Genomic DNA, 27292 nt, shown 5'->3' on the forward strand with positions numbered 1-27292 from the left:
GTGGGCTCCCTCTAGTGGGGAGGATGCAACAGGTCTATGCTGTGGGCTCCCTCTAGTGGGGAGGATGCAACAGGTCTATGTTGTGGGCTCCCTCTAGTGGGGAGGATGCAACAGGTCTATGTTGTGGGCTCCCTCTAGTGGGGAGGATGCAACAGGTCTATGTTGTGGGCTCCCTCTAGTGGGGAGGATGCAACAGGTCTATGTTGTGGGCTCCCTCTAGTGGGGAGGATGCAACAGGTCTATGTTGTGGGCTCCCTCTAGTGGGGAGGATGCAACAGGTCTATGTTGTGGGCTCCCTCTAGTGGGGAGGATGCAACAGGTCTATGTTGTGGGCTCCCTCTAGTGGGGAGGATGCAACAGGTCTATGTTGTGGGCTCCCTCTAGTGGGGAGGATGCAACAGGTCTATGTTGTGGGTGCCCTCTAGTGGTGAGGATGCAACAGGTCTATCTTGTGGGCTCCCACTAGTGGTGAGGATGCAACAGGTGTATGCTGTGGGCTCCCTCTAGTGGGGAGGATGCAACAGGTCTATGTTGTGGGCTCCCTCTAGTGGGGAGGATGCAACAGGTCTATGTTGTGGGTGCCCTCTAGTGGTGAGGATGCAACAGGTCTATCTTGTGGGCTCCCACTAGTGGGGAGGATGCAACAGGTCTATGTTGTGGGCTCCCTCTAGTGGGGAGGATGCAACAGGTCTATGTTGTGGGCTCCCTCTAGTGGGGAGGATGCAACAGGTCTATGTTGTGGGCTCCCTCTAGTGGGGAGGATGCAACAGGTCTATGTTGTGGGCTCCCTCTAGTGGGGAGGATGCAACAGGTCTATGTTGTGGGCTCCCTCTAGTGGGGAGGATGCAACAGGTCTATGCTGTGGGCGCCATCTAGTGGTGAGGAAGCAACAAGGCTATGTTGTGGGCTCCCTCTAGTGTCGAAGACAAAAAGATTGGTCATGTTGAATTCCAACATGCACGATCCTTCCTTACCATGAAGCCCATCTTGCCTCTTTCTGTGCCACGTTGAAGGGGATGGCGTTAGATAAATGTTCCCTTCGGATGCCGCTCCACCTGGTCCTGAAATCGGTGACGGGACAGGCGGGCCGTACGTACTTGTCGTACACCACGTCCCCCTGGTAATTCACGATGCTGCACCGCGCTAGGGCGCTGTTGCGACCCTTAAACCCGGTGCCCACCATTTCACAGTCAATAGCAAGCACCTTGTGGCTAGGTGGCACCGCCGCGGCGGAGGGGAGGCCGCTTTCATACTCGCTGAGCAACAGGTTGCGGTGCGGTACGAGGGGCTTGGCGGGTTCCTTGGTGCCGCCCATAGCAGGGGAAGGACGGTCTTTGGAGGGGGTGGGAGGACAGGGGCGGTTAGCGGCGCAGTTTATACCGATGCTTAACGTGCCCGGTTGGCACGGGGCGCCCACTGTTACGGTCCGGGATGATCCGTCCTGCTGCCTCCCCGGCCCATGACCCTCCGCCTGTCCATTCGGCCGACTCCGGCCCCACGCGTTTCGCGTCTCTCCAGCTTTCTTATTGGGCAGCTGTTTTTGTTTGAGGAATCTGCGTTTCTCCAGATATTTCCGCCTTCTCAAGAACTGCTTGTGCTTTCGATTTCCTGATCCGATCTGCGCCATCGACAACCCGGAGGACACATCTATGTTGATAAACGTGTCAGCCATGATGGCTTCCCTCACCGACAATGTTACGTGTTTTTTTCCCTGCTTCATCCGACGGCGAGAAAGCGACATCACCTACAACACACAAGATACACGGTTACACATTAATGCTCATACTGTAAAGAATCCTTTGTTGTTCTATACGTTGACCTGAGGACAGACTCTTAATATATGTATAATTCACAGATTTTCTCCTCGTAAACGAGCGCCGATCCCAAATATATTCATTTTTTTATACATTTAATGGGGTTCAAGAAGATTTTTTTTTTAATTAACCCTACGCACATCTCATCAGTACATACACTAAGGGCCAATTGATTGCTATGGCAACAAAAGCGAGCACTTTCGTGCATCCATCCTGTTTACCGCATGTCACCATCAATCAGTACGGTGCTATTGTTCTATTACCACACAGCATAATACAAGGTACTGTAAAAAAATCACTTTAAATCTTGGTTATTTGGGCCTAAAACCTGACAAAAGGATCAATAATAACAAGAATGACACAAATATATACAAAAAAGGTGGAAACTCGGCACACAACAGTCACTTCCGGCTCGACACCAGCGAGGAGGCCGCACGTGAGACCGCGAACTCTCCCGCACAGGAATCCGAATCTTTACCTCAGAGGTTCGGCCGCGCTGAGGGAAGAGGCCGAGGATGCGCAGGCCGTTACCGGGAGCGGAGCACAGACGGGTAATGGATAGACAATGTACGGGAGGGGAGGACCGGACTTACCAGGCACACGAGACGTGGAGGCCTTCCGGGTGTAAACGTCACGTCCCACTAACCCACGGAGAGCCGGCCTCACATGGAGGAGTGTAAGTGCGGGGAGGGAGAGGCGCCATCTGCATAGTGACGAGCAGGGAGGGGCCCCTGCTGCCCGATATTAGCCGATATGGCCCCCACCAAAGTGTATTATTTGGCTTAGATAGTGTGAGGTGGTATCACACATATGCCCCCTCCATATTATAATCATTGTTATCAAATTCCTCCATCTTGGGGGTCAGTAATTACTATCAAAGCAACATGGTGTCTTGTTTATAAGCGCCATTACCACGCAATATCATGGGGTTTGTTTTAATTCTATAGAATCTTTTGCGTGACTGAAATTATCACTCTTCCGTTTTTTCCTTACAAAAGCCGCAGCTTTGTCTTTATTTTTTTTACTACCTCATTTTGTTTACCACAGTATGTAGTGAAAATGGCTGCTCAGTCTATCGCAGGTGTACCAAAATGGCGTCTCAGCCTACCTCAAGTGAACCAAGGTGGTGGCTCAGCCAACTGCAGTGTACCAATATGGCTGCTCAGCAGGTGTACCAAGATGGCGGCTGAGCCTACGGCAGGTGTACCAAGATGGCGGCTGAGCCTACGGCAGGTGCACCGAGGTGGCGGCTGAGCCTATCGCAGGTGCACCGAGGTGGCGGCTGAGCCTATCGCAGGTGCACCGAGGTGGCGGCTGAGCCTATCGCAGGTGCACCGAGGTGGCGGCTGAGCCTATCGCAGGTGCACCGAGGTGGCGGCTGAGCCTATCGCAGGTGCACCGAGGTGGCGGCTGAGCCTATCGCAGGTGCACCGAGGTGGCGGCTGAGCCTATCGCAGGTGCACCGAGGTGGCGGCTGAGCCAAGGTGGCGGCTGAGCCTATCGCAGGTGCACCGAGGTGGCGGCTCAGCCAAGGTGGCGGCTCAGCCTACCGCAGGCGCACCAAGGTGGCGGCTCAGCCAAGGTGGCGGCTCAGCCTACCGCAGGCGCACCAAGGTGGCGGCTCAGCCTACCGCAGGCGCACCAAGGTGGCGGCTCAGCCTACCGCAGGCGCACCAAGGTGGCGGCTCAGCCTACCGCAGGCGCACCAAGGTGGCGGCTCAGCCTACCGCAGGCGCACCAAGGTGGCGGCTCAGCCAACGGCAGGTGCACCAAGGTGGCGGCTCAGCAAGTGTACTGAGGTGACGGCTCAGCCGACCGCAGGTGTACCAATATGGCTGCTTAGCCTATTGCAGGTGCGCCAATATAGCAACGGCCGTATCATTGTATCTTATCAGTGTCATAGGGGGCACATGTTTATGTCCCACATTATAGAAATAGATTCACAGCTCAGCAGACAGTATCACACAGCAGAGGATGAGATACACGGCTCAGCAGACAGTATCACACGGGATAGGATTAGATGCACAGCTCAGCAGACAGTATCACACAGGATAGGATTAGATGCACGGCTCAGCAGACAGTATCACACGGGATAGGATTAGATACACGGCTCAGCAGACAGTATCACACAGGATAGGATTAGATACACGGCTCAGCAGACAGTATCACACGGGATAGGATTAGATGCACGGCTCAGCAGACAGTATCACACGGGATAGGATTAGATGCACAGCTCAGCAGACAGTATCACACGGGATAGGATTAGATGCACAGCTCAGCAGACAGTATCACACGGGATAGGATTAGATGCACAGCTCAGCAGACAGTATCACACGGGATAGGATTAGATGCACAGCTCAGCAGACAGTATCAAACGGGATAGGATTAGATACACGGCTCAGCAGACAGTATCACACAGGATAGGATTATATGCACAGCTCAGCAGACAGTATCACACAGCAGTACAGGAGATGATCACAGAAGGTAATGATCTCATCTATGCTCCTGATGGCAGCGCTCGTCATCCCCTGCAGTGACCTGAGCTGACCTATTGATGTTAGCTCAGGTCACTGCATTGCTCTCCCAGCCAATGGGGAACATTCTGTTCTTCATTGACTGGGACAGCGACTATGGTATGGATCGCCGTGCCCCCCCCCCCCCCTTATTGGATTACGCCGGACGTGGAATTGATTGTGCTCTTTTCAATAAATTGGTTAAAGAGGGAATGTTTTGGGGAGTGTTTTTTTTCAAATAAAACTACTTTTGTTGTCTATTTTTTAATTATTACTGACTGGGTTGGTGATGTCGGGTATCTGATAGACGCCTGACCTCACCAACCCCAGGGCTTGATGCCAGGTGACATTACACATCTGGCATCAACCCCATATTTCTTTGTCGCTCTATTGGGAGACCCAGACAATTGGGTGTATAGGCTATGCCTCCGGAGGCCGCACAAAGTATTACACTCAAAAGAGTTAAGCCCCTCCCCTTCTGCCTATACACTCCCCGTGCTCCCACGGGCTCCTCAGTTTTTTGCTTTGTGCGAAGGAGGTCAGACACGCACAGCACAGCTCCACAGATTAGTCAGCAGCAGCTGCTGACTATGTCGGTTGGAAGAAAAGTGGGCCCATATAGGGCCCCCAGCATGCTCCCTTCTCACCCCACTCTTGTCGGCGGTGTTGTTAAGGTTGAGGTATCCATTGCGGGTACGGAGGCTGGAGCCCACATGCTGCTTTCCTTCCCCATCCCCCTCAGGGCTCTGGGTGAAGTGGGATCCTATCGGTCTCCAGGCACTGAGACCGTGCTTCATCCACAACTCCTGTGGAGCCTGCTGGATAGGAGCCGGGTATCGTTCAGGGACATGGCCCTGCTACTTGGAGGTACTCTGTATCCCTGTGGGGACCGTGCACGGCAACACCTCAGCTTTGCTGGGTGTGCTAGTGCACCGGGGACCGCGGCGCTGACCGGGTTCAACTGTGCCATTACACACTCAGCGTTGCTGAGTGTGTTTATATGTAGGGGCTACCGCGCTAACCGCCGCTGCCATGGGAAACTGCGGCGCGGCTGGGACTTGTAGTTCGCCGGGGACTTCGGCGCCGGCCGCGCTTTTACGGCGGCCAACGCTTATACTCGAGTCCCCGGCTTTCTTGCGGCCTAGTTCCTTTTCTCCCGCCCCCAGCCCTGACAGGCAGGGGAAGGGCGGGACGCTGCACGGAGAGCAGCACTGAGGGCTGGAGTATGATTTGCTTACTCCAACCCCCTCACTGTGCACAGTGTGAGCACCAGTTCCCGCACTCTCGGCCACGCCCACGGCTCCCTCCTCTCGTCAGGACGCCGCAGCTATTCCTGTCAGCTCCTCCGACGCTGCAGAGAGGGACCAACCCTGGGAGACCCAGACACTGTCTCTGGTGGCCTCACAACCGCTTTAGGCGGCTGGTAAGCAGCACCTGTGGTGCTAGCCCCATGGTGCTGTAGTGTATTCATACATTATTTGTTTGCAGTATATACTTTACACTGTATGAGCACAGTTCATTCTGGCTATATACCCTATTGTGTTAAGGGAGCATGGCGCCCACAAAAGGCACAGGCTTATTATGCTGCCTGCGCCGCTTGTACGACCCAGCTGCCGGCAGGTTCCATTGTCCCTCATTGTGTGCAAAGAGGGGCCCAGGGGGAGCCACCTGTTGACAATGTCCAGGTGACGGGCACGGAGTTTGCAAACCTCTCTGAGACTATGGCTAAGATACTAGAAGCCTTGCAGTCCAGGCCGGTATCTCAGCGAAGGGACTCTGTTGATTCATTGTTCCCTGGCCCCCCTCAGTTGGACCAACAATGTCCTCCCGGGGTATCTCATACATCCCAGGCTGGGGGCTCTGACTTAGACCCCAGTCCCAGACCGACTAAGCGGGCTCGCTTAGAATTTCCCTCGACATCATATTGTTCAGGGTCTCAGCGGGGGGAATCTCTGGTTGATGATGCGGAGACGGCTGATCAGGATTCTGATCCTGAGGGCGCTCTCAATCTTAATACTCCAGACGGGGACGCCATAGTGAACGTTCTTATTGCGTCCATCAATCAAATGCTGGATATTTCTCCCTCAGCTCCTCCGGCGGAGGAGTCAGCTTCTTCCAGAATCACCATGCTTGGCCAGATAAGCGTTTTTCTAAGCGCCTTAAGGATACACGTTATCCTTTACCCCCTGACGTGGTTAAAGGTTGGACTCAGTGTCCCAAAGTGGATCCTCCAATCTCCAGACTGGCGGCTAGATCCATACTTGCAGTGGAAGATGGGGCCTCGCTCAAAGATGCCACTGACAGGCAGATGGAGCTCTGGTTGAAATCCATCTATGAAGCTATCGGAGCTTCTTTTGCCCCAGCATTCGCAGCCATATGGGCGCTACAAGCTATCTCAGCAAGCGCAAATTGAAGCAGCCACATGCACGGTCGCGCCACAAGTGGCATCCATTACCACACAGACCTCGGCAATTGCGTCTTACGCTATTAATGCTGTCCTGGACTCTGCGAGCCGTACGGCGGTTGCGGCCGCCAATTCGGTTGTACTCCGCAGGGCCTTGTGGCTACGGGAATGGAAGGCAAATTCTGCTTCCAAAAAGCGCTTAACCAGTTTGCCAATTTCTGGCGACAGGCTGTTTGGCGAGCGTTCTGGATGAAATCATCAAACAATCCAAGGGAAAGGATACATCCTTACCCCAGCCCAAACAGAACATACCCCAACAGAGGAGAGGGCAGTCGAGGTTTCGGTCCTTTCGGGGCGCGGGCATGTCCCAATTCTCCTCGTCCAAAAGGTCTCAGAAAGTACAAAGGAACTCTGAAGCATGGCGGTCTGTCACGTCCTAAAAAGACCACCGGAGGCGCCGCTAACAAAGCGGCTTCCTCATGACTTTCGACCTCCTCTAGTAGCATCCTCGGTCGGTGGCAGGCTCTCCCGCTTTTGCGACACCTGGCTGCCACAAATAAAAGACCGCTGGGTGAGAGTCATTCTGTCTCACGGTTACAGAAGGAGTGGTGGTCCCTGTTCCTCTTCAGCAACAGGGCCAAGGTTTTTACTCCAACTTGTTTGTGGTCCCAAAGAAGGACGGGTCTTTCCGTCCTGTCCTGGACCTGAAACTTCTCAACAAATACGTAAAGACCAGGCGGTTCCGGATGGAATCCCTCCGCTCCATCATCGCCTCAATGTCCCAAGGAGTTTTCCTTGCATCGATCGATATCAAGGATGCTTATCTCCACGTACCGATTGCACCAGCGCTTCTTGCGCTTCGCCATAGGAAACGAACACCTGCAGTTCGTAGCACTGCCGTTCGGCCTGGCAACAGCCCCACGGGTTTTCACCAAGGTTATGGCTACTGTAGTAGAGGTCCTCCACTCTCAGGGTCACTCGGTGATCCCGTACTTGGACGATCTGTTGATCAAGGCACCCTCTCTAGAGGCATGCCAACACAGCCTCGACGCCACCCTGGAGACTCTCCAGAGTTTCGGGTGGATCATCAATTTTCCAAAGTCAAATCTGACACCGGCCCAATCGCTGACATACCTTGGCATGGAGTTTCATAGCCTCTCAGCGATAGTGAAGCTTCCGCTGATCAAGCAGCGGTCACTACAGACAGGGGTACAATCTCTCCTTCAAGGTCGGTCACACACCTTGAGGCGCCTCATGCACTTCCTGGGGAAGATGGTGGCAGCAATGGAGGCAGTTCCTTTCGCGCAGTTTCACCTGCGTCCTCTTCAATGGGACATCCTACGCAAATGGGACAGGAAGCAGACGTCCCTCGACAGGAACGTCTCCCTCTCTCAGGCGACCAAAGCTTCCCTTCGGTGGTGGCTTCTTCCCACTTCATTATCGAAAGGGAAATCCTTCCTACCCCCATCCTGGGAGGTGGTCACGACGGACGCGAGTCTGTCAGGGTGGGGAGCGGTTTTTCTCCACCACAGGGCTCAGGGTACGTGGACCCAGCAAGAGTCCTCGCTTCAGATCAATGTTCTGGAAATGCGGGCAGTGTATCTTACCCTGAAAGCGTTCCAGCAGTGGCTGGAAGGCAAGCAGATCAGAATTCAGTCAGACAATTCCACAGCGGTGGTATACATCAACCACCAAGGCGGCACATGCAGTCGGCAAGCCTTCCAGGAAGTCCGGCGGATTCTGCTGTGGGTGGAAGCCACGGCCTCCACCATCTCTGCAGTTCACATTCCAGGCGTGGAAAACTGGGAAGCAGATTATCTCAGTCGCCAGGGCATGGTCGCAGGGGATTGGTCCCTTCACCCGGACGTGTTTCAGGAGATCTGTTGCCGCTGGCACTGTTGCCCAGAGTGTTACGCAAGATCAGGGCCGACTGCCGCCGCGTCATCCTCGTCGCTCCAGACTGGCCGAGGCGGTCGTGGTACCCGGATCTGTGGCATCTCACGGTCGGCCAACCGTGGGCACTACCAGACCGACCAGACTTGCTATCTCAAGGGCCGTTTTTCCATCTGAATTCTGCGGCCCTCAACCTGACTGTGTGGCCATTGAGTCCTGGATCCTAGCGTCTTCAGGGTTATCTCAAGACGTCATTGCCACTATGAGACAAGCTAGGAAACCAACGTCCGCTAAGATCTACCACAGGACGTGAAACATTTTCCTGTCGTGGTGCTCTGCTCAGGGTTTTTCTCCCTGGCCTTTTGCCTTGCCCACTTTTCTGTCCTTCCTTCAATCTGGACTGGAAAAGGGTTTGTCGCTCGGCTCCCTTAAGGGACAAGTCTCAGCGCTCTCTGTGTTTTTCCAGAAGCGCCTAGCCAGACTTCCACAGGTACGCACGTCCCTGCAGGGGGTTTGTCACATCGTCCCTCCCTACAAGCGGCCGTTAGAACCCTGGGATCTGAACAGGGTGCTGATGGTTCTTCAGAAATCACCATTCGAGCCAATGAGGGATATTTCTCTCTCACGCCTTTCGCAGAAAGTGTTTTTTCTAGTAGCAGTTACTTCTCTTCGGAGAGTGTCTGAGCTAGCAGCGTTGTCGTGCAAAGCCCCTTTCCTGGTGTTTCACCAGGACAAGGTGGTTCTGCGTCCGGTTCCGGAATTTCTCCCTAAGGTGGTATCCCCCTTTCATTTCAACCAGGATATCTCCTTACCTTCTTTTTGTCCTCATCCAGTTCACCAATGTGAAAAGGATTTGCACTTGTTAGATCTGGTGAGAGCACTCAGAATCTACATTTCTCGTACGGCGCCCCTGCGCCGCTCGGATGCACTCTTTGTCCTTGTCGCTGGCCAGCGTAAAGGGTCACAGGCTTCCAAATCAACCCTGGCTCGGTGGATCAAGGAGCCAATTCTCGAAGCTTACCGTTCGGCTGGGCTTCCGGTTCCCTCAGGGCTGAAGGCCCATTCTACCAGAGCCGTGGGCGCGTCCTGGGCTTTGAGGCACCAGGCTACGGCTCAGCAGGTGTGTCAGGCGGCTACCTGGTCGAGCCTGCACACTTTCACGAAACACTATCAGGTGCATACCTATGCTTCGGCGGATGCCAGCCTAGGTAGACGAGTCCTTCAGGCGGCGGTTGCCCACCTGTAGGAAGAGGCCGTTTTGCGGCTTTCTTACGAGGTATTATTTTACCCACCCAGGGACTGCTTTTGGACGTCCCAATTGTCTGGGTCTCCCAATAGAGCGACAAAGAAGAAGGGAATTTTGTTTACTTACCGTAAATTCCTTTTCTTCTAGCTCTAATTGGGAGACCCAGCACCCGCCCCTGTTTTTTTGTGTACACATGTTGTTCATGTTGAATGGTTTCAGTTCTCCGATATTCCTTCGGATTGAATTTACTTTAAACCAGTTGATAATTCTTTTTCCTCCTTCTTGCTTTTGCACCAAAACTGAGGAGCCCGTGGGAGCACGGGGAGTGTATAGGCAGAAGGGGAGGGGCTTAACTCTTTTGAGTGTAATACTTTGTGCGGCCTCCGGAGGCATAGCCTATACACCCAATTGTCTGGGTCTCCCAATTAGAGCTAGAAGAAAAGGAATTTACGGTAAGTAAACAAAATTCCCTTCATTACCCCGTTTGCCAACGCACCAGGGCGCGGGATGAGCTGGGGCAAAGCGCCAGGATTGGCACGTCTAATGGATGCGCCACTTCTGGGGCGGCTGCGGCCTGCTATTTTTAGGCTGGGGAGTGTCCGATAACAGTGGACCTCCCTAGTCTGAGAATATCAGACCCCAGCTGTCCGCTTTACCTTGGCTGGTGATCCAATATGGGGGGGACCCCACGTTTTTTGTTTTAAATTATTTATATAATTTAAAATAACAGCGTGGGGTGCCCACTGTTTTGGATTATCAGCCAAGGTGAGGTTGCCAGCTGTGGTCTGCAGGCTGCAGCCGTCTGCTTTACCCTAGCTGGCTACAAAAAATGGGGGAACCTCACGTCATTTTTTTTTTAATTATTTATTTATTTTATGGCTAAATACAAGGCTAAGCACCCTTTAGGCTACTTTCACACATCCGGCTTGAGCTCTGCGGCTCAATCCAGCTGTGCAAGCTATGCAACGGATGCGGTGAAAACACCGCATCCTTTGCATAAGTTTTTCCTGTGCGGCCAGTCCGGTTTTTGCCGCTTGCGGCATGCTACTGAGCATGCGCAGTGGCAAAAACCGCATGCGGCGGCCGGATGCGGTTATTGCCGCATCGCGCCACATCCGGCCGCCATAGGCATGCATTGAAAAATGCGCCGCATCGGCCGAATGCGGCACAATGCGTTTTTTTGCCGCACGAAAAAACGCGCCAGGCAACGTTCCATCCGGCCGCCGCATCGGCTACATCTGCCGCATGCGGCAAAAACCGGACGGAACGCAAGGCCATGCGGCACAATGTGGCACTAATTAAAGTCTATGCAGGAAAATCGCAACCGGCAGCAAAAAAAAATCGGTTGCGATTTTCATGCAAAGTGCCGGATTGTGCCGCATAGCAAAAACCGGAGGTGTGAAAGTAGCCTAAGTGCCACATGAAAGTCACTAAAGGGTGCCAGCTTAGAAAATGCAGGGAGGTGGAACATTATATAGGTTTTTCTCATCTATCTATCTATCCCTCTATCTATCTATCCCTCTATCTATCTATCTATTCATCTATCCATCTTTCCCTCTATCCATTATCTGTCTATCGATTATCTTTATTATTTATTGCAGGGACAAACCTGCGGTAAATCCGCGGCAAAAAACGCATGCGGATTTGGTGCGGATTTTTTCCGCAGGTCCGGAAATCTTTCACTGGCAGAAGTTTCTCAAGAAATTTTCTTAAGAAACTTCACATTTCTAGTGCGCACATAGCCTTAATAACGTGCACAAGTCTACGCGTTTCTGGAGACACAGCTCCCTTCATCAGGACATTGGCAATGTGCAATTGGCAAAGGATGTTCTCTTGCCAATGTCCTGATGAAGGGAGCTGTGTCTCCAGAAACGCGTAGACTTGTGCATGTTATTAAAGAAGCATTAATCTCTTCCTGGATCCATTGAGTCCTTGGCGCGGAATTAAGACCCTTCTTCTATCACTCTGTTATCAGCCAACTTTGGGACTGCTGCCTGGACCTGGATCTTATATATGCCTGTATAGTGGTTGTGACTGGCACAACCATTATAGGTGAGTGTGTTTTCATTACATATCTTCCTCCCCTTTTGGGGTAAGACCCTATTGCGCTTTTCTTTCCACAGTTTCTCATCTGCTACACACACAGTCACGCGGTTCTTTTATATACATGTGGCTCTGCTACATTCACACACAGCTTTGTTACACGCACACACTGCTCTGCGATACTTAAAATGGCTCTGTTATATACACACATCTGTGCTACACTCACAAATTTCTCTGCTACAGACACATAGACACATAGTTCTGTTATATACACACAGCTCTGCTACACACACAGCTCTATTATATACACACCGCTGTGCTACACTCACACACTGCTCTTCAACACACTGTTCTGCTACAGACACAGACACGTAGCTCTGTTATATACACACAGCTGTGCTACACACCCACACACACACCTCTGCTACACACACTACTCTGCTACACTCACACACTGCTCTGCTACACATACAGATATACGGCTCTGCTACACTCACACACTGCTCTGCTACACATACAGATATACGGCTCTTTTACACTCACACACTGCTCTGCTAAATTCACACACTGCTGTGCTACACACATGACTCTGTTATATAAACACAGCTTTGCTACACTCACACTCTGCTCTGCTACACACACAGATACGCGGCTCTAGTATATACACACAACTGTGCTATACACACTGCTCTGCTACCCACACCCTGCTCTGCTACACTCACCGCTCTGCTACACTCACTGCTCTGCTACACTCACACTCTGCTCTACTACACTCACTGCTCTGCTACACTCACACACTGCTCTACTAAACTCACTGCTCTGCTACACTCACACTGCTCTGCTACTCACACTGCTCTGCTACTCACACTGCTCTGCTACTCACACTGCTCTGCTACTCACACTGCTCTGCTACTCACACTGCTCTGCTACTCACACTGCTCTGCTACACTCACACTGCTCTGCTACACTCACACCCTGCTCTGCTACAACACTGCTCTGCTACACTCACACAATGCTCTACTACACTCACTGCTCTGCTACACACAACTGTGCTACACTCACACACTGCTCTGCTACACACACACTGCTCTGCTAGACACACACTGCTCTGCTACACACATTCGACTCTGCTACACACACGACTGCTACACACACTCAACCCTGCTACACACGTGCGGCTCTGCTACACACGCGACTGCTACACATGCACACAACTACTACACACACATACTGCTCTGCTACAAACACAAAGCTGAGCTACACTCACGTGGCTCTGCTACACAGACACTCCACTATGCTACAGACATGTGGCTCTGCTACACAAATACAATTCTGGTACACATGCAGCTTTGCTCTACAAGCATGACGCTCTGATCCACATACAACTCTGCTGCACACACGCTCAGCTCACCTACACTCACTCTCAGCTCTGCTGCACACACGTGGCTCAGCTACATACAGGCCCAGGTGGATCTGCTCCATACACGCACACTCGGATCTTCTACACACACATTTGCGCAACTCTACTACACATATAAAGGTGTGAGTCTCTGATTGTGCTGCACACTTGTACGTTGCTCTGCTACTCACACTAAACATTACCACAGTTTGGAGTTCCTTCCCGACATGTGGCTGATATGGCCTGAGAGGTCCGTCTGCTGCTCAGGTTGTGCGGCCTCCGTGCAGACCCCGCGGCCTCCGTGCAGACCCCGCGGCCTCCGTGCAGACCCCGCGGCCTCCGTGCAGACCCCGCGGCCTCCGTGCAGACCCCGCGGCCTCCGTGCAGACCCCGCGGCCTCCGTGCAGACCCTGGTTTTTCTTCTCCTGATAAGATCGATCAGTGTGAGGCAGGAGCAGGGAGCAGATCTCTCTGTGGTCTGGTAGACGCTGTATCAGGAGAAAGCTGCCCCTGCAATACTTTTATTTATTGCTAAAAATTACATCTTATAGTTTAAAAACATACGGTACTTTTGTGCCATTCTTGCTAGACAGAAAAAATAAGTCCTACGATGTTAAATGTTGCCATATTTGACTCTACTTAGAATCCTTTTTTTCTTTGTCGCTCCATTGGGAGACCCAGACAATTGGGTGTATAGCTTCTGCCTCCGGAGGCCACACAAAGTATTACACTTAAAAGTGTAAAGCCCCTCCCCTTCTGCCTATACACCCCCCGTGCATCACGGGCTCCTCAGTTTTTATGCTTTGTGCGAAGGAGGCTGACATCCACGCATAGCTCCACATCTTAGTCAGCAGCAGCTGCTGACTATGTCGGATGGAAGAAAAGAGGGCCCATAACAGGGCCCCCAGCATGCTCCCTTCTCACCCCACTCTGGTCGGCGGTGTTGTTAAGGTTGAGGTACCCATTGCGGGTACATAGGCAGGAGCCACATGCTGTTTTCCTTCCCCATCCCTTAAGGGCTCTGGGTGAAGTGGGATCCTAATCGGTCTCCAGGCACGGGGACCGTGCTCCCTCCGCAGCCCCTGGGGAATCTGCTGGACAGGAGCCGGGTATCATCAGGGACAAGGCCCTGCTACTGTGAGGTACTCTGTGTCCCCTTGGGGGACCGCGCATGAGCGCTTGTGCCATACACACTGCAGCACTGCTGGGTGTGTTAGTGTGCCGGGGACTACCGCGCCGACCGTGCTTATTTGCCGGCCGCGCTTATAACTTTAGTCCCCGGCTTTTGCGGCCTAGTATCGCATATTCCCGCCCCCAGGCCTGCCAGTCAGGGGAAGGGCGGGACGCTGCACAGGACGTCAGCGCTGAGGGCTGGAGCATACTTTGTATCCTCCTCCCCCCTCACTCAGCACAGTGGGGCACCAGATTCCCGCACTTTCTAGGGCACGCCCACGGCCCCCTCCTCCCCACAGAACGCCGGCAGCCATTCCTGTCAGCACTTCTGAAGCTGGAGAGGAGAGACAACACGGCTCTGGGAGGCCCAGGCAGGGAATCTGGTGATCACACAACCGCTTTGGGCGGTCGGTAAGCAGCACCTGAGGTGCTGGCCCCACTGAGTGCCGAAGTGTACATATATATATATATATGCTTATATGCTATACATTTACACTGTACGGTCGCACTGTTGATTTTTGGCTATATACCCTCCTGGATTGTACTTTGAGGAGACAACAGCATGTCGTCCGCAAAAAGCAAGGGTGCCAAAGCACAGGCTTACTTTGCAACCTGTACCTCATGTACAGCTGTACTACCGGCAGGTTCCACCGACCCTCATTGTGTGCAATGCTCGGCCCCTGTGGCACTTACTCAGCCGGAGCCTCTGCTACTGGTGGCTCAGGTGGAACCACCTGCTACCACTGTCCAGGTGACAGGGACGGAGTTTGCAGTATTTGCTGACAAACTGTCTGAGAGTATGGATAAATGGTCTGCTAAGATACTAGAAGCCTTACAGTCCAGACCGGTGACTCAGGCCCCGGGCACTGTTGAATCATTGACCCCAGGCCCCCCTCAGTTGGAGCAGCAAAGTGCTCCTGGGGTGACCCATAGGTCCCAGGGTGAGGTCTCTGACACGGACTGCAGTCCCAGGCCGCCTAAGCGGGCTCGCTGGGAAATTCCCTCGACTTCATCACACTGTTCAGGGTCTCAGCAGGAGGACTCTCTGGATGATGAAGCGGAGGTAGCAGATCAGGATTCTGATCCTGAGGCCGCTCTCAACCTAGATACACCTGAAGGTGACGCCACAGTGAATGACCTTATAGCGACCATCAATCAGGTGTTGGATATTTCTCCCCCAGCTCCTCCAATTGAGGAGTCAGCTTCTCAACGCCATTAATGCTGTCCTGGACTCTGCGAGCCGTACGGCGGTAGCATCCGCCAATTCGGTGGCAGTCCGCAGGGCCATGTGGCTACGTGAATGGAAGGCAGACTCTGCTTCCAAAAAGTTCTTAACCGGTTTGCCATTTTCTGGCGACCGCCTGTTTGGTGAGCGATTGGATGAAATCATTAAACAATCTAAGGGAAAGGACTCATCCTTACCCCAGTCCAAACCAAACAGACCTCAACAACGGAAGGTACAATCGAGGTTTCGGTCCTTTCGGTCCGCGGGCAGGTCTCAATTCTCCTCGTCCAAAAGGCCTCAGAAGGATCAGAGGAACTCCGATTCATGGCGGTCTAAGTCACGTCCTAAAAAGACCGCCGGAGCAACCGCTCCCAAAGCGGCCTCCTCATGACTTTCGGCCTCCTCACACCGCATCCTCGGTCGGTGGCAGGCTTTCCCGCTTTTGCGACGCCTGGCTGCCTCAGGTAAAAGACCGTTGGGTGAGAGACATTCTGTCTCACGGTTACAGGATAGAGTTCAGCTCTCGTCCTCCGACTCGATTTTTCAGAACATCTCCGCCCCCCGAGCGAGCCGATGCTCTTCTTCAGGCGGTGTGCACTCTGAAGGCAGAAGGAGTGGTGATCCCTGTTCCTGTTCAGCAACAGGGTCACGGTTTTTACTCCAACTTGTTCGTGGTGCCGAAAAAGGACGGATCCTTCCGTCCTGTTCTGGACCTAAAACTGCTCAACAAACACGTAAAAACCAGGCGGTTCCGGATGGAATCGCTCCGCTCCGTCATCGCCTCAATGTTCCAAGGAGATTTCCTAGCATCAATCGACATCAAAGATGCTTATCTCCACGTACCGATTGCTCCAGAGCATCAGCGCTTCCTGCGTTTCGCCATAGGGGACGAACACCTTCAGTTCGTGGCACTGCCTTTCGGCCTGGCGACAGCCCCACGGGTCTTCACCAAGGTCATGGCAACAGTAGTAGCAGTTCTGCACTCTCAGGGACACTCGGTGATCCCTTACTTAGACGATCTCCTGGTCAAGGCACCCTCTCAAGTGGCATGCCAACACAGCCTGAACATTGCTCTGGAGACTCTCCAGAGTTTCGGGTGGATCATCAATTTTCCAAAGTCAAATTTGACACCGGCCCAATCACTGACATATCTTGGCATGGAGTTTCATACTCTCTCAGCGATAGTGAAGCTTCCGCTGGACAAACAGCGTTCACTACAGACAGGGGTGCAATCTCTCCTTCAAGGCCAGTCACACCCCTTGAGGCGCCTCATGCACTTCCTAGGGAAGATGGTAGCAGCAATGGAGGCAGTTCCTTTTGCGCAGTTTCATCTGCGTCCACTTCAATGGGACATTCTCCGCAAATGGGACAGGAAGTCGACGTCCCTCGACAGGAACGTCACCCTTTCTCGGGCAGCCAAGGCTTCCCTTCAGTGGTGGCTTCTTCCCACTTCTCTGTCGAAGGGGAAATCCTTCCTGCCCCCATCCTGGGCTGTGGTCACGACGGACGCGAGCCTGTCAGGGTGGGGAGCGGTCTTTCTCCACCACAGGGCTCAGGGTACTTGGACTCAGCCAGAGTCCTCCCTTCAGATCAATGTTCTGGAGATACGGGCAGTGTATTTTGCCCTAAAGGCGTTCCAGCCGTGGCTGGAAGGCAAGCAGATCCGAATTCAGTCGGACAACTCCACAGCGGTGGCATACATCAACCACCAAGGCGGAACACGCAGTCGGCAAGCCTCCCTGGAAGTCCGGCGGATTCTGCTATGGGTGGAAGCCACAGCCTCCACCATATCCGCAGTTCACATCCCGGGCGTAGAAAACTGGGAAGCAGACTTTCTCAGTCGCCAGGGCATGGACGCAGGGGAATGGTCCCTTCACCCGGACGTGTTTCAGGAGATCTGTTGCCGCTGGGGGATGCCGGACGTCGACCTAATGGCGTCCCGGCACAACAACAAGGTCCCGACATTCATGGCACGGTCTCAAGATCACAGAGCTCTGGCGGCAGACGCCTTAGTTCAGGATTGGTCGCAGTTTCAACTCCCTTATGTGTTTCCTCCTCTGGCACTGTTGCCCAGAGTGTTACGCAAGATCAGGTCCGACTGCTGCCGCGCCATCCTCGTCGCTCCAGACTGGCCGAGGAGGTCGTGGTACCCGGATCTGTGGCATCTCACGGTGGGCCAACCGTGGGCACTACCAGACCGACCAGACTTGCTGTCTCAAGGGCCGTTTTTCCATCTGAATTCTGCGGCCCTCAACCTGACTGTGTGGCCATTGAGTCCTGGATCCTAGCGTCTTCAGGGTTATCTCATGAGGTCATTGCCACTATGAGGAAACCAACGTCCGCCAAGATCTACCACAGGACGTGGAGGATATTCTTATCTTGGTGCTCTGATCAGGGTTTTTCTCCCTGGCCATTTGCCTTGCCCACTTTTCTTTCCTTCCTTCAATCCGGATTGGAAAAAGGTTTGTCGCTCGGCTCCCTTAAGGGACAAGTCTCAGCGCTCTCTGTGTTTTTTCAGAAGCGCCTAGCCAGACTTCCACAGGTACGCACGTTCCTGCAGGGGGTTTGTCACATAGTCCCTCCTTACAAGCGGCCGTTAGAACCCTCGGATCTGAACAGGGTGCTGATGGCTCTTCAGAAACCACCTTTCGAGCCAATGAAGGATGTTTCTCTCTCACGCCTTTCGCAGAAAGTGGTCTTCCTAGTAGCAGTCACATCACTTCGGAGAGTGTCTGAGCTGGCAGCGCTGTCATGCAAAGCCCCTTTCCTGGTGTTTCACCAGGACAAGGTGGTTCTGCGTCCGGTTCCGGAATTTCTCCCTAAGGTGGTATCCCCCTTTCATCTCAATCAGGATATCTCCTTACCCTCTTTTTGTCCTCATCCAGTTCACCAATGTGAAAGGGATTTGCATTTGTTGGATCTGGTGAGAGCACTCAGATTCTACATTTCTCGTACGGCGCCCCTGCGCCGGTCGGATGCACTCTTTGTCCTTGTCGCTGGCCAGCGTAAAGGGTCACAGGCTTCAAAATCAACCCTGGCTCGGTGGATCAAGGAACCAATTCTCGAAGCTTACCGATCTTCTGGGCTTCCGGTTCCCTCAGGGCTGAGGGCCCATTCTACCAGAGCCGTGGGCGCGTCCTGGGCTTTGAGGCACCAGACTACGGCTCAGCAGGTGTGTCAGGCAGCTACCTGGTCGAGCCTGCACACTTTCACGAAACACTATCAGGTGCATACCTATGCTTCGGCAGATGCCAGCCTAGGTAGGCGAGTCCTTCAGGCGGCGGTTGCCCACCTGTAGGAAGGGGCCGTTTTACGGCTCTATTACGAGGTTTTACTTTACCCACCCAGGGACTGCTTTTGGACGTCCCAATTGTCTGGGTCTCCCAATGGAGCGACAAAGAAGAAGGGAATTTTGTTTACTTACCGTAAATTCCTTTTCTTCTAGCTCCAATTGGGAGACCCAGCACCCGCCCCTGTTCCCTTCGGGCTGTTGTTCTTTGTGTACACATGTTGTTCATGTTGAATGGTTTCAGTTCTCCGAAATTCCTTCGGATTGAATTTACTTTAAACCAATTTATAACTTTTCCTCCTTCTTGCTTTTGCACCAAAACTGAGGAGCCCGTGATGCACGGGAGGGTGTATAGGCAGAGGGGAGGGGTTACACTTTTTAAAGTGTAATACTTTGTGTGGCCTCCGGAGGCAGAAGCTATACACCCAATTGTCTGGGTCTCCCAATTGGAGCTAGAAGAAAAGGAATTTACGGTAAGTAAACAAAATTCCCTTCTTCTTTGTCGCTCCATTGGGAGACCCAGACAATTGGGACGTCCAAAAGCAGTCCCTGGGTGGGTAAAATAATACCTCGTAATAGAGCCGTAAAACGGCCCCTTCCTACAGGTGGGCAACCGCCGCCTGAAGGACTCGTCTACCTAGGCTGGCATCCGCCGAAGCATAGGTATGCACCTGATAGTGTTTCGTGAAAGTGTGCAGGCTCGACCAGGTAGCCGCCTGACACACCTGCTGAGCCGTAGCCTGGTGCCTCAAAGCCCAGGACGCGCCCACGGCTCTGGTAGAATGGGCCTTCAGCCCTGAGGGAACCGGAAGCCCAGCAGAACGGTAAGCTTCGAGAATTGGCTCCTTGATCCACCGAGCCAGGGTTGATTTGGAAGCCTGTGACCCTTTACGCTGGCCAGCGACAAGGACAAAGAGTGCATCCGAGCGGCGCAGGGGCGCCGTACGAGAAATGTAGATTCTGAGTGCTCTCACCAGATCCAACAAATGCAAATCCCTTTCACATTGGTGAACTGGATGAGGACAAAGAAGGGAATTTTGTTACTTACCGTAAATTCCTTTTCTTCTAGCTCTTATTGGGAGACCCAGACGATTGGGGTATAGCTACTGCCCTCTGGAGGCCACACAAAGCACTACATCAAAAGTGCAAGGCCCCTCCCCCTCTGGCTATACCCCCCCCGTGGTATCACGGGTTCTCCAGTTTTAGTGCCAAAGCAAGAAGGAGGAAGCCAATAACTGGTTTAAACAAATTAACTCCGAATAACATCGGAGAACTGAAAAACCGTTCAACATGAACAACATGTGTACCCGCAAACAACAAAAAAACATCCCGAAGGACAACAGGGCGGGTGCTGGGTCTCCCAATAAGAGCTAGAAGAAAAGGAATTTACGGTAAGTAACAAAATTCCCTTCTTCTTCAGCGCTCTATTGGGAGACCCAGACGATTGGGACGTCCAAAAGCTGTCCCTGGGTGGGTAAAGAAATACCTCATGTTAGAGCTGCAAAACAGCCCTCCCCTACGGGGGTGTCACTGCCGCCTGCAGGACTCTTCTACCTAAGCTGGCATCCGCCGAAGCATAGGTATGCACCTGATAATGCTTGGTGAAAGTGTGCAGACTCGACCAGGTAGCTGCCTGACACACCTGTTGAGCCGAAGCCTGGTGACGTAATGCCCAGGACGCACCCACGGCTCTGGTGGAGTGGGCTTTTAGCCCTGAAGGAACCGGAAGCCCCGCAGAACGGTAGGCCTCTAGAATTGGTTCTTTGATCCATCGAGCCAGGGTGGCTTTAGAAGCCTGCAACCCCTTGCGCGGACCAGCGACAAGGACAAAAAGTGCATCGGCACGGCGCATGGGCGCCGTGCGGGAAATGTAGATTCTGAGTGCTCTCACCAGATCTAGCAAACGTAAGTCCTTTTCATAACGGTGAACCGGATGAGGACAAAAAGAAGGCAAGGATATATCCTGATTAAGATGAAAAGAGGATACGACCTTAGGGAGAAACTCCGGAATGGGGCGCAGCACTACCTTGTCCTGGTGGAACACCAGGAAGGGAGCCTTGGATGACAGAGCTGCCAGCTCAGACACTCGCCGAAGCGATGTGATCGCCACAAGAAACGCCACTTTCTGTGACAACCGAGAAAAGGAAACTTCCTTCAGAGGCTCGAAGGGCGGCTTCTGGAGAGTAACTAGTACCCTGTTCAGATCCCATGGATCTAACGGCCGCTTGTACGGGGGCACAATATGACAGACCCCCTGCAGGAACGTGCGCACCTTAGAAAGACGTGCTAGACGCTTCTGAAAAAACACGGATAGTGCCGAAACTTGCCCTTTAAGGGAGCTGAGCGACAAGCCCTTTTCTAACCCCCGATTGCAGGAAGGAAAGAAACGTGGGCAATGCAAATGGCCAGGGAGACACTCCCTGAGCAGAGCACCAGGATAAGAAAATCTTCCACGTTCTGTGGTAAATCTTAGCAGAATTCGACTTTCTAGCTTGTCTCATTGTGGCAACGACTCCTTGAGATAATCCTGCAGATGCTAGGATCCAGGACTCAATGGCCACACAGTCAGGTTCAGGGCCGCAGAATTCTGATGGAAAAACGGCCCTTGGGACAGTAAGTCTGGTCGGTCTGGCAGTGACCACGGTCGACCGATCGTGAGATGCCACAGATCCGGATACCACGACCTCCTCGGCCAGTCTGGAGCGACGAGTATGATGCGGCTGCACTCGGATCTGATCTTGCGTAGCACTCTGGGCAAGAGCGCCAGAGGCGGAAACACGTATGGGAGCTGAAACTGCGACCAATCTTGAACCAAGGCGTCTGCCGCCAGAGCTCTTTGATCGCGCGACCTCGCCATGAATGCCGGGACCTTGTTGTTGTGCCGGGATGCCATTAGGTCGACGTCCGGCACTCCCCAGCGGCGACAGATTTCCTGAAACACGTCCGGGTGAAGGGACCATTCCCCTGCGTCCATGCCCTGGCGACTGAGGAAGTCTGCTTCCCAGTTTTCTACGCCTGGGATGTGAACCGCGGATATGGTGGATGCTCTGTCCTCCACCCACATTAGAATGCGCCGGACTTCTTGGAAGGCTTGCCGACTGCGCGTCCCTCCTTGGTGGTTGATGTATGCCACCGCTGTGGAGTTGTCCGATTGGATTCGGATCTGCTTTCCTTCCAGCCACTGTTGGAAGGCCAGTAGAGCAAGATACACTGCCCTGATCTCCAGAACATTGATCTGAAGGGTGGACTCCTGCGGAGTCCACGTCCCCTGAGCCCTGTGGTGGAGAAACACTGCTCCCCACCCTGACAGACTCGCATCTGTCGTGACTACTGCCCAGGATGGGGGCAGGAAGGATCTTCCCTGAGACAATGAGGTGGGAAGGAGCCACCATTGTAGAGAGTCCTTGGCCGTCTGGGAAAGCGAGACTTTCCTGTCCAGGGACGTTGACTTCCCGTCCCATTGGCGGAGAATGTCCCATTGAAGTGGGCGCAGATGAAACTGCGCAAAGGGAACTGCTTCCATGGCTGCCACCATCTTCCCTAGGAAATGCATGAGGCGCCGCAAGGGATGCAACTGGCCCTGCAGGAGAGATTGCACCCCTGTCTGTAGTGACCGCTGCTTGTTCAGCGGAAGCTTCACTATCGCTGCTAGAGTATGAAACTCCATGCCAAGATACGTTAGTGATTGAGTCGGTGATAGGATCGACTTTGGAAAGTTGATGATCCATCCGAAAGACTGTAGGGTCTCCAGCGTAGCATTCAGGCTGTGCTGACATGCCTCTTGAGAGGGAGCTTTGACCAATAAATCGTCTAGGTAAGGGATCACCGAGTGTCCCTGAGAGTGCAAGACTGCTACCACCGCCGCCATGACCTTGGTGAAGACCCGTGGGGCTGTCGCCAGACCAAATGGCAGAGCTACGAACTGAAAATGGTCGTCTCCTATCACAAAACGTAGAAAACGTTGATGTTCTGTAGCAATTGGCACGTGGAGATAAGCATCTTTGATGTCTATTGAGGCAAGGAAGTCTCCTCTGGACATTGAGGCAATGACAGAACGCAGGGTTTCCATCCGGAACCTCCTGGCGTGCACATGTTTGTTGAGCCGTTTTAGGTCCAGAACAGGACGGAACGAGCCGTCCTTTTTTGGAACCACAAAGAGATTGGAGTAAAACCCTTGCCCTTGTTCCTGAGGAGGGACTGGGATCACCACTCCTTCCGCTCTTAGGGAGTCCACCGCCTGCAGCAGAGCATCTGCTCGGTCTGGATGTGGGGAGGTTCTGAAGAACCGAGCTGGAGGACGAGAATTGAACTCGATTCTGTACCCGCGAGACAAAATGTCCGTCACCCACCGGTCTTTGACCTGTGACATCCAAATGCCGGAAAAGCGGGAGAGCCTGCCCCCGACCGGCGATGCGGAGGGAGGGGGCTGGAAGTCATGAGGTAGCCGCTTTGGAAGCGGTACCTCCATTTGCTTTCTTGGGGCGCGTGTGAGCCCGCCACGAATCTGAGTTTCTTTGCGTCCTCTGAGTCCCTTTGGACGAGGTAAATGGTGTCTTGCCCGAACCTCGAAAGGACTGAAACCTCTGCTGCCACTTTTTTTGCTGAGGTTTGGTCGTTCTGGGCTGTGGTAAAGAGGAGTCTTTACCCTTGGACTGCTTAATGATGTCAGCCAATGGCTCGCCAAACAGTCTATCTCTAGATAAAGGCAAACTGGTTAAACATTTTTTGGAACCAGCATCTGCTTTCCAGTCCTTTAACCACAAGGCTCTGCGCAAAACTACCGAATTGGCGGACGCCATTGAGGTGCGACTGGTAGATTCTAGGACCGCATTGATAGCGTAAGACGCAAACGCCGACATCTGCGTGGTAAGGTGCGCCACTTGCGGCACTGCTGGATGTATGATAGCATCCACTTTTGCTAAGCCAGCTGAAATAGCCTGGAGTGCCCATACGGCTGCGAATGCCGGAGCAAACGACGCGCCGATAGCTTCATAGACAGATTTTAACCAAAGGTCCATCTGTCTGTCATTGGCATCTTTAAGTGAAGCGCCATCCTCCACTGCAACTATGGATCTAGCTGCGAGTTTGGAAATCGGGGGGTCTACCTTTGGACACTGTGTCCAGCGCTTGACCACCTCAGGGGGGAAAGGGAAACGCGTATCTTTAGATCGTTTAGAGAAACGCCTTTCTGGGTGAGCGTCGTGCTTCTGGATTGATTCTCTGAAGTCAGAGTGATCCAACAAAGCACTCAATTTACGCTTGGGATAAAGGAAACGAAACTTCTCCTGCTCCGCAGCCGCCTCTTCTGCTGAAGGGGCTGGGGGAGAAATATCCAACAGCCTATTGATGGCTGAGATAAGGTCGTTTACCATGGCGTCCCCATCAGGGGTATCCAGGTTGAGAGGGGTTCCAGGAATGGATTCCTGATCACTCTCATCAGACACATCACAGGGAGACTGATTGCGCTGAGACCCTGAGCAGTGTGATGACGTCGAGGGTCTTTCCCAGCGAGCTCGCTTAGGGTGGCTGGGGCTATCATCTGAGTCATAATCCTCGGCCTGTGAAGCCGGGGACCCCCCTGTGGGCTGGATTAATTCCAAGTGAGGGGGACCTGAGGACAGAGGCCTCGCCGTGCCCAAAGGCTGAGCCCCATGCATAGATTGCAAGGTTTCAAGGATTTTTGCCATAGTCACAGACATATTATCAGCAAAAATTGCAAAGTCTGTCCCTGTCACCGGGGCAGAACTTACAAGCGTCTCAGCCTGGGTCACTACCTCTCCTGACTCCGGCTGGCGAAGCAGCACCGGGTCGGAGCATTGCACACAATGGGGGTCATCGGAGCCTGCTGGTAGATTAGCCCCACATGCAGCACACGCAGTGCACACAGCCCTAGCCTTGGCAGCCTTGCGTTTTGAGGATGGCATGTTGTTGCTTCCACAGAGGGATCTGGGATATGCAGCCAGAAGCGACCTCACAGTGCAAGAAATACAATCTCTCTATATCCTACACAGTACACCGATACACCGTGAGGCACTAGAGGGACCAGCACAGAAAAATCGCTTACCGCCCGCTTAAAAAGCGGGTGTGTGGTCGCCAGATAGCCCCTAGTCCAGGTCTCCCAGAGCCTTGCGTCCTTCCTCCAGCCAGACATGCATGTAATGGCTGCCGGCGTCCTGAGAGAGGAGGGGGGGCGGGCCCTGGGCGTTCCTGACTAAGAGCGGGAAGCCTGCTTCCCTCTGTGCCTAGTGTGAGGGCTGGAGCATGTAAATCAGGCTCCAGCCCTCGTCGCTGCTAGCGAACAGCGTCTCTCCCCTACCCTGAATGACAGGGTGGGGGCGGGAACGAATCGGAGCTGCCGGCGTCCTAGGCCCAAAAAGCCGGGGACTCAATTTATAACCGCCGCCGTAAAAGCGCGGACGGCGGATCCCCGGCGCACCACAAGTCACAGCAGCGCCGCCCGGTCCAGAGGGGGTCGGCGCTGCGTTCCCATACACAAAAAAAAAATCCCCCAGTAATCTGTAGGGACACTAACTCCAACGTTGCGGTCCCCGGCGCACTACAACACCCAGCCAGCCCGGAGTGTGTCTGTGCCTGCCGGGGACACAGAGTACCTGTATGATGCAGGGCCTGTCCCTGATCGTACTCCTACTCCGTCTCCATCAGGTTCTAATGGGTCTGTGGATGGAGCCCGGCGTCAGAGCTGAGAGGCCGGCAGGATCCCACTTCCACAGAGCCCTACCAGGGGATGTGGAAGGAAAACAGCATGTGGGGCTCCAGCCCCTGTACCAGCAATAGGTACCTCAACCTTACAACACCATCCAGGGGTGAGAAGGGAGCATGCTGGGGGCCCTATATGGGCCCTCTTTTCTTCCATCCGAAATTGTCAGCAGCTACTGCTGACTAAAATCTGTGGAGCTATGCATGGAATGTCTGACCTCCTTCGCACACAAAGCTAAAACTGGAGAACCCGTGATACCACGGGGGGGGTATAGCCAGAGGGGGAGGGGCCTTGCACTTTTAATGTAGTGCTTTGTGTGGCCTCCAGAGGGCAGTAGCTATACCCCAATCGTCTGGGTCTCCCAATAGAGCGCTGAAGAAAAGAGGGTAAGGAGATATCCTGATTGAGATGAAAGGGGGATACCACCTTGGGGAGAAATTCCGGAACCGGACGCAGAACCACCTTGTCCTGGTGAAACACCAGGAAAGGGGCTTTGCACGACAACGCTGCTAGCTCAGACACTCTCCGAAGAGAAGTGACTGCTACTAGGAAAACCACTTTCTGCGAAAGGCGTGAGAGAGAAATATCCCTCATTGGCTCGAATGGTGGTTTCTGAAGAACCATCAGCACCCTGTTCAGATCCCAGGGTTCTAACGGCCGCTTGTAAGGAGGAACGATGTGACAAACCCCCTGCAGGAACGTGCGTACCTGTGGAAGTCTGGCTAGGCGCTTCTGGAAAAACACAGAGAGCGCTGAGACTTGTCCCTTAAGGGAGCCGAGCGACAAACCCTTTTCCAGTCCAGATTGAAGGAAGGACAGAAAAGTGGGCAAGGCAAAAGGCCAGGGCGAAAAACCCTGAGCAGAGCACCATGACAGGAAAATTTTCCACGTCCTGTGGTAGATCTTGGCGGACGTTGGTTTCCTAGCCTGTCTCATAGTGGCAATGACCTCTTGAGATAATCCTGAAGACGCTAGGATCCAGGACTCAATGGCCACACAGTCAGGTTGAGGGCCGCAGAATTCAGATGGAAAAACGGCCCTTGAGACAGCAAGTCTGGTCGGTCTGGTAGTGCCCACGGTTGGCCGACCGTGAGATGCCACAGATCCGGGTACCACGACCTCCTCGGCCAGTCTGGAGCGACGAGGATGACGCGGCGGCAGTCGGCCCTGATCTTGCGTAAGACTCTGGGCAACAGTGCCAGCGGAGGAAACACATAAGGGAGCTGAAACTGCGACCAATCCTGAACTAAGGCGTCTGCCGCCATAGCTCTGGGATCTTGAGACCGTGCCATGAACGTCGGTACCTTGTTGTTGTGCCGGGACGCCATGAGGTCGACGTCCGGCACCCCCAAGCGGCAACAGATCTCCTGAAACACGTCCGGGTGAAGGGACCATTCCCCTGCGTCCATGCCCTGGCGACTGAGATAATCTGCTTCCCAGTTTTCCACGCCTGGGATGTGAACTGCAGAGATGGTGGAAGCCGTGGCTTCCACCCACATCAAAATCCGCCGGACTTCCTGGAAGGCTTGCCGACTGCGTGTGCCGCCTTGGTGGTTGATGTATGCCACCGCTGTG

The 27292-nt window shown here is 53.5% G+C and overlaps 1 pseudogene; it reads right to left on the bottom strand.

Moving 5' to 3' along the window:
* Positions 1-806: 806 nt before the first annotated feature.
* LOC142258173 (uncharacterized) overlaps positions 807-27292 on the bottom strand; it is a 40228-nt pseudogene continuing 13742 nt past the window's right edge.

The sequence above is a fragment of the Anomaloglossus baeobatrachus genome, chromosome 12 (genome assembly GCF_048569485.1).
Source record: "Anomaloglossus baeobatrachus isolate aAnoBae1 chromosome 12, aAnoBae1.hap1, whole genome shotgun sequence".
Lineage (NCBI taxonomy): Eukaryota > Metazoa > Chordata > Amphibia > Anura > Aromobatidae > Anomaloglossus > Anomaloglossus baeobatrachus.